Genomic DNA, 8,687 nt, shown 5'->3' on the forward strand with positions numbered 1-8,687 from the left:
CAACGGATGCCAGATTCGTGATTAGCGACTCCAAAAACCTATAACGTATTTTTTTGGATTTTTTTACCGTTTTCTCTCGATTTGACCTTCCAATGACCTTGATCCTGACGCGATATGAGTCATAGGACGCCAGATTTGTATTCGGCGACCCCGAAAACCATAGTAAACCCGAGCTAACCTCAGAATACATGTTTAAGAGTGTCAAATCTCTCGAAAATACAGTTGGTGGGTAGTGGTGTTTCTTATATTTGTAGGGGGGTGGGGGTGGCTGGGGGTGGAGGGTAGTCCGTTTAGCGTGCAATCGACTCGGAATACTTATAAGATACTACCATGATTTTTTCAGATTTTTTCGTCCAAAAATAAATTAGGCCAAAAACCGGCCTTACCGACCCTCCCCCTTTGTTAGGAAGAATTACATGTCTTACTTAAAAGATTTGACAAAGTTTAACTACATTTTAATCTATAATTACAATTAATAGACTTGTATTGTTTTTAGCTTGGCTAAGATGTTCTAACGTTAAGAATTAAAAGGCTGCTACCCCTTTTTACTGACTATTTTTAACACAATTTTAACATTATAAACTCAAAAATCCTTTTTATATATTCACAGAAATGTTATTAGGTCTGGAGCCCAAAGCAACGGACTTTCTGGTAAAGTTTCGGGCGAATAACGAACATGCAAACCATGAAGGTGACAATCTCTTGAACTATAAAATATAATAAATATTTTCTTATCTAGCAATTTTTCGTCTGCAGTTTCTCTTTTTAAAAAAAATCTGTTAATATTCCTAAAATCCCGCAAGTTGATTGAAACCCTTGAAATAATTGAAATACTTAGAGATTTTACAAAATCCCTTACATATTTGAAATTTCTTGAAACTGCTCAAAATCATTGAAAAATTTTGCTAAATTCTTTGAAAATTCCAAATTTCTCAAGATTTGTTTAAAATAACGTAACATTTTATAAATCCTTTTGCAATTTTGTATGTAATCGATATTCCCTACCGTCGTTAAAATCAACGAAATTTCATGTTCGAACAAAATTGAATCCTCAACACTGTTGCTAGTAATATTAATTCCCGATACGAGCATAAGTCATAAAATATGAATTAGACCTTACTGGAAAAATTCCAGCCCTACATGTATATTTTAAAGGATCCCGAAAACCCCCTATAAGTGAAAAATTACGTGTATTTTTGTTTCTGATACATAAGGCAAGACTATATACTTAGAATCAGATATTTAAATAATTCAGTGTAATATAAAAAAATACATTTACATTAAATATAAATGATCTAAGTTTATCAAGATAAAATAACTATAAACGTGCGAGACTTTAACTTTTGTCAAATAATTCTTGTAGTAAATAATAAAATTCAGATATCTCTTAGAATGACTTGGAAAACTTTGTTTTCGTAAAGTAGATGGATATTCAAGTATTATAACTTGCATCTAAAAAAGATATTTGCATTGTTTTTTACGCGGTAACGATTTTCTACTGATATAAAATGCAATAAAATAATCAAAATACGCGTTTACTATTTTTAACACAATTTAAAAAATATAAATATAAAACTGTTGTTGTCTATTTGCAGGAATACTATAACATACACTATGCTAAACAAGGGACATTCTGGCAAATTTCGGGATGAGTAATGAACGTACGAACCATAAAGGTACCAATCCAATCTAATCTTTCTTTATCTTAATAATTAAATGTTTACATAAATGCCTTTGGTGTTGAAACGTCCAAGTTTCATGTGACTTCTATTTATCTATCAAATAAAAGGTTTTCTCTTATAAGCTCTATAAACTCGTGTAAATGTATTAGTATTCTAATTCAAAGTGCATCATGTAATTACAAAAAGTACCCAGAGCAAAAACTGGGAAAAAAATTTCTGCAGGGTCTGTGAAAAGTTTCCTGAGGCAAATGTTCCTCATTGCCTTTAAGCTTTCCTCACAATATTTCTACAAGGTGTTCATGATATTCCAACATACAATTGTTGCCGTAATGAAAATTTTAATTTTCTCATTCTTGTTGCAGAATTAAGTTCAGATTTCGTGTGCTCGGGACATGGCGACACTGCTCCTTGTATTTCTCGTTTTAACGAAAGGATTATTCCTCCTGCCATACTGGATTTTCCTGGCAGGCCGCATCCTCCTGCTGAGCCTCCTCTTCGTGAAAGGTCAAGGTTTCCTCCTGCCAAACGTCCTTCTCGTTTCTTATTTGGATGTGATTCTGATCTGCTTGAATCTATTCGGCTTATTCCAAAGAATAATCCGCTCCGAATGTATAAAATTTAAAGATATACTTTTCCGGCCGATGAAATAATTTAAGTGAAAGTAAGAAATAAATCTCTTGCACCTATATCAACTAACGAACAAGATGTTTTAACATCAAATGGGGACGTCGTCGCACTGTTATATAGCCATAGCTGACTTTGTGGAATATTTATATTAATATCCCTTTTTGAAGTACGGGTTAAAATAAACATATAGAGCGGAGAAATTAAAGATATGACCTCAGGAGAATGCCAGGAATTGCCCTTAGGCAACTGGTTCTCAATCTCAAGGAATTTCAAATTATTATATGTAAGTGTAATTACTGTACAACAATAATTTGATATAAAAATGTTCAACGGAATCTCGGTATTGGTTGTGATCTGAATGCGGATCAAAATTTTACAGGTAACTGGTATTTGCAATAAAGCCTCAACGTGTTTTGCTTCTCAAGGTTTAAATATTTTGTCAATACCCCATTTTTATGCTAAAATAAATAACAAAGTGTTAATTTTTTATTTCTGTACGAAAATCTTTTAATAGAAAAATTACTAATGGCTTATAATGAATTATTAATGTTTATTATTATTATTAGGTTTTATTATTAGGAATTATTAGGGTCAGTAAAATGACTTTCGGTCCCTTAGCGAGCCTAGCACCAAAAGGGCTACATATGTCTACCGCCTTCATTTCTTGGATGATGAAAAGTTTTCCGGTGAATTATTTTGGCTTTTTGATATTTTTAAGCTTATGCCCTTCTGCGAACAAAATTTAATTGTAACGAAAAAATATAGTCATTGGAAACCTTGTGTTTTAAATGAACCCGGTTTTTAAAATTATCCCTATGTATATGATCTGACGATCATTATTATGAAAATAAAATATTAGGGCTTCATACGAATAGCCCAATTCAACTGTCACTCACTGATTTCAATTAAACTTGGAAGAGTGGTGGAACATTTGAAAAATATTAGACCCGTATTTTTTATATTTGCCCTAACGGATTTTTAGGGGTATAAACCAGCCCTACCAAACCACAAGCAGGCTAACCAACCTAGCCCTGGAAATGGCAAGTTGAATCGCTTCTTTTCCTTAAAATAATTTATTTCTACTTCGTGAAATTATTTATGTATTTATCTACCTCTAACTAACCTTATATATTTGATAACATACACCCCACCCCCTAACCCTTGCAAAGCACCCCTACCAAACCACATAGGACTATAGCTTCTTCGATCATGAAAATACGCTACAAGTAATTCCTTCTTCTCAAAAGGAGTTTTCCTTTTTCTCAAAATGATTTACTTCTTGTGAATTGTGAAATTGAATTATTAAAAAAATGACCTAATCTTATTATTCATTTCTAAGAACAACCAATTGATTAGTGAATTTCTCAGCATAACCACTGTCAAGTCGTTGACGCAAAAAACGAGAAGATTATTTTGTTGCTCATACAGACTTTAAATAATAGGCGAGAGACTGAATTTCAAAAAAGACACTGGCTACCACGGAAATTCAAGAGAAGTCCCTGGAATTTTCGATAAAAACGGAGAAATAGAGAGTTTATCAAAATTGTATAGGAGAAGCTCGCTTTAATTTTTTATATTGTAACAGGGATTACAGTTGTTCGCCTGCTTAATTTTAGGGAAAATAGAGAATTTTTGCTTTTAAAAACGGGTCTTTAGTTTTTACTTTTGTTATTTAATTAGTAGTTCTTTTCTTCGCTGCGATAAGTGCCACGTATCAAAAAAAAATCTTATCGTGCAAATTAAAAAACAATTTTGAGTAATGTCTTAGAAAAAAACGCTTGCGTTACGGACATGCGCGCCTATTCGAAAGCGTCTCATTTTTGACTAATGAATCAATAAATTTTGACTAATTAATTGATAGATTTTTGAGTAACGAATTAGTAGTTTAGCCACCATCTGCCATGACGACCGGTGGTTCGCCACGTCTAGTGCTTGACTAATTGAATTGGTTAGAAGAAAGTAACCAATTGAATTAGTTATTGTTAACTTATTAGCAGTTACTCAATTTTTGATTCTACAATTAGTCAAATTTGACTGCTAATTGGTTAAATTCAACTAATTTAGATTAGGCGAGTAGGTTTAGAGTTTGGAGTTTGTGGGATCTGGGTGTATAGATTTGGATTAGGTGGGTTAGTCTGCTTGCGATTTGGTAGGGTGCTTTACAGGGGTTAAAGGGTTGAACTATATTTTTTAATCAAAAATGTAGGTTAGGAAATATATAATTAGATGAGCAAGTTTTTAAAGTAGAATTTAATTATATTAAGCAAAAAAAATCCATAAACTCGCCATTCCTAACTTTAGGTTTGGTAGGGTTGTTTTCTAGCGTTCAAGTGAGTAAGGCGGTAGGTCGTTACGTAATTCACCTGCTAGTGGTGTGAAACTCAATCATATAATGAAAAATTTACTAATAAAATCGTTGCTCCCAGGGTTAGGTGGGTTAGCCTGCTTGTGGTTTGGTTGAAGTGGTTTGCAGGGTCTATGAGGTTGGGTTTGTGGTAAAATATATAAGGTTGGTTAGAAGTAGATAATTACATGCGTAATTTTATTCAGTAGAATTAAATTATTAAGAAAAAAAGATTCAACTAGCTATTCCCAGGCCTAGGTGGGTTAGTCTGCTTGTGGTTTGGTAGGGGTATTTTCTAGCCCTGAAAGTCAGTTAGGGCTGATATAAAAAAACGTAGGTTTAATATTTTTCAATTTTGATCTGTTTTCAATGTTTTCAATGTTGAAAAATCGGCGACTGACAGTTGGGTAGGGTTAATGTTAGTATCTCTGATCAGACAGCGCTCGAAGTGATATAGCAATGGTGAAGAGACTGTTTGTTTGATCTTGAACCTGGACTTTCATTATTTTATTTCTACTTAAATTTATTAGCAATAAAAACAAAGTACTTATCTCTGAAAAAGCTTCAGAATTTATTCTGATTTGTTCGATTTTTGACGCAAATTTAACATCTTTTCTCAATTTATAAGTGGCACTTTAATTTCAGGGATAATTCTTTCTAAAATCCAATTTAAAAATGAAAAACTACAATATCCATACAAAGAATAAGCTTAGTTGTAAGTGCCTTATGATTATTCATTTTTAAAAAGGTGTGTATAATTATTGATTATTAAAAAATGTATAGCCTTATAGGCTAAATTATTCGTACAAATATGTGCAATAATTGTAACGTAAGAAGAGATCAAGTTAGTGCGATAAAGATTTGTTTTTCTCAAATCTTTGTTTAAACTGTAAACATAAAATGGGGACATAATATTTTAATTTAGCATATAGTACATTTCTGCATATAGTTTATTCTCAATGCAGAGGACACTTTCGAAAAAAGTACATTTAAAATAAATATTTTTCAACATGATTTTCTTCAGTCTTTGAAATTTCTATAATCTTTTAGAGCCTTTTATGACCTAAAATATTGCGAGATCCTTTAAATCTTTTGAAAATTTTTTTAAAGATCCTGAAAATGCCATGAAATTTAAAAAATACTTCGAAATATTTCAATCGCTGTCATCATTTTGTCAATTGATCCTCTTAGGATGAATTAAAAAAATCGCTTGAATTCAGTGGAAATGACGAAATTTAGAAGAATTTATGTGATTTCAAAAGGATTTTCATTTATTTTGTTAAGCCTTACTCTTGCCGCTTTAACTATATTTTTTCAACCTTCCCTCATCTTCTAAAAATGTTGAGGATGAGTTCGATTATTTTTCTACTAAAAACACAAAAATAGTAGAAACAAATGTTAAAACAAATAAATAAACGACATAAAAACAAAATCTTTTAGTTTATAATCTTGAATTCATTAAAAAATAAGTATAATTTCCACAAAAATATACAATAAATTAATGATAATTGTTTTCAGTCATAAATAAATTAAGTACGTATAAATAAATAGCAAGATGTAAATCTAAACAAAGATATTGTAAGCGTAGATGCAGTACTATTATAGAAAGAAATTTCAAGATCAAAAAATGCTGAAAACATTTTTCTTTGGCAAATATTTTTTTAAATTGAAATAATCAAATATTTATACAAAAGAAACAACTATTTTGATGTTTAAAGATTTTAAACATTATTGTTTAAATTTAAAATAACAATAATTAAAACAAAATATATTGCTGGATCAGATATTTTGTTTGAAAATCTAGAAAGTATTTTTTAAATTGCAAAAGTTCTTCCGAAAAATCAAAATGTTAATTTAAAAAAAAAACTCTGAGATAAATTAATGCTGATTTTAATTCTGTAAAGTTTATTTGGAAAATGTTATCAGGTTCGAAGGAAATTCAGGGAGAAACTTATATTATAATTCCGGCGCTCGATCTTTTCGATTTTTTCTGCAGTATTATTAAAAAAAATTTGTATGCAAATTTTCGAAATCACAAAGTGAAAGATAATCGATCCTCTGATTTCAGTTTTCTTTTTAAAATATACCTGTAATTCAACGGCTTTAAATTTAATGTTTTCACAAGCATTTAGATTGAAGTATACGAAGGATTTTTGTTTTATATATAAATGAATTGAAATATTTTATTGATTTGTTCAAAATGATATAATTTACATATTTTAACGTTAACATTTTAAACTAATTTAATAGGAAAGCCTCAGTCGTGACATAAGTGTAAACTTTCGAATTAATAGCTTTTTAAATGAACGCCCTTATTCAATTTTAAAATCTTTCTGAAGTATTATTTAAAATATTTAATTTTTAATCTATTTAATTTGGACATTGAAAAAACAAAACAATTTTCAATAGTAGACAATTTGAAAATCAATTGTCATAATTTCAGAGTGATAAATTTAAACTTTAAATGTTACAATTATAATTTTTTTATTTTTTTATTTGTATTTCGAAGGTAAGAGTATTTCATTTTGATTCTTACAGAAAACTTAAACGATCATTAATTTAGAGAAAAAAAAATCAAATAAGCTGGAGGTTCCTGAATGTTTCAAATAATAGAAAAAATTTTGGCGCTTCTCAAGCATTTTGAAATATAAGAGAAAAATTAAGATTTCTGGAAAGATTTAAAACGATTTTTTCTTTCAAAAAAGTACACAACTCAAAGCCAATCTTTAAAAATATTTTTTAACATTTCAAAATATTTAAAAAACGAGAAAAAAATCTCGAAGTCTTCGAGAAAATTTTGCGTGAGGTATAAAAATATGGGACCCCTAAAAAACCCCCGAAAAGGATGACTGAAAAATTCCATAAAATAAAATCTCCGGCACCTAAATAATTTTATGAAAATTGTATTAAAAAATACATTAGAAAACACGTGAGCTTTGAACGAAAAAGATGTTCTGCGTAAATTTTCTTCGAACCTACATAATACAATTTTAAAACAAACTCTGCAGGATTCAATTCAAATACGATTTATATCAAAATCCATATTATTTTATTTTTTCATTATTAAAAATTCAATTTTTTAGATTTTTTTTGTATTTTTTTAAAATACTATGCAAATTACCAAACGAAATTTTTCATCCAGAAATATATATTCGATTATTGTATTTTCAATGAATAAATAATATTGAATAAACAATTTTTTAATTGTTTAAATTCAGGAATTTTCTAGTTCGGATATTTTATAATTCAGCAATGTTCTTCTGGGATTTTTTTAAATTCGTTAATATATTATTGTCCGGAATTTTATGTTTTGTGAATTTTTCAATTCGATTTTCATATTTCGGAAAGTTCATTATTTGATTATTTTGCAATTTACGAATTTTACAGTGTCGGGAATTTCAGTTTTCGGGAATTTGAGAATTCCGGACAGAAAATTTCAGAATTATACAATATACGGACTAGACAACTCACTAATTTAAACAATTAAAAAAATAGTTAAAAAAAATATTTTTCTTAATGGAGTAATAAAATATTCGTAACAAAGAAAAAACTATTTTAATGTTTAAAGTTTCTGAAAATTATTGTTTGAATTTAAAATAACAATGATTGAACAAATGAAATTTTGGATCAAAAATATTGTTTGTAAATGTGCATTGTATTTTTATATATTGCAAAAAACGCTCACAAAAATAAAATTGTTATTAAAAATATAAATATATAAAGAGAAAAGTCGCCTTAAATCAGTCTGAATTAATTCCTGCGAAGTTTGTTTCATTTGAAGCTCACATTATTATAAAATTAATTTTTGTATCACATTTTTATGCAATCGTTGTTATTTTAAATTAAAACAAATATTAAAAATTAAACCTTGAACAAAATTTCTATAATAAAAATATTTGATGATTGTGTTTTTAATAAATGAATAATATTGATCACAAAACTGTTTTATTAATTTCTGCAATCCGGGAATTTTATAGTTTGAATATCTTATAATTTTATAATTTTAAAATATATTTAAAAGTTCTGAAAAAAAC

The sequence above is a fragment of the Belonocnema kinseyi genome, chromosome 2 (genome assembly GCF_010883055.1).
Source record: "Belonocnema kinseyi isolate 2016_QV_RU_SX_M_011 chromosome 2, B_treatae_v1, whole genome shotgun sequence".
NCBI lineage: Eukaryota > Metazoa > Arthropoda > Insecta > Hymenoptera > Cynipidae > Belonocnema > Belonocnema kinseyi.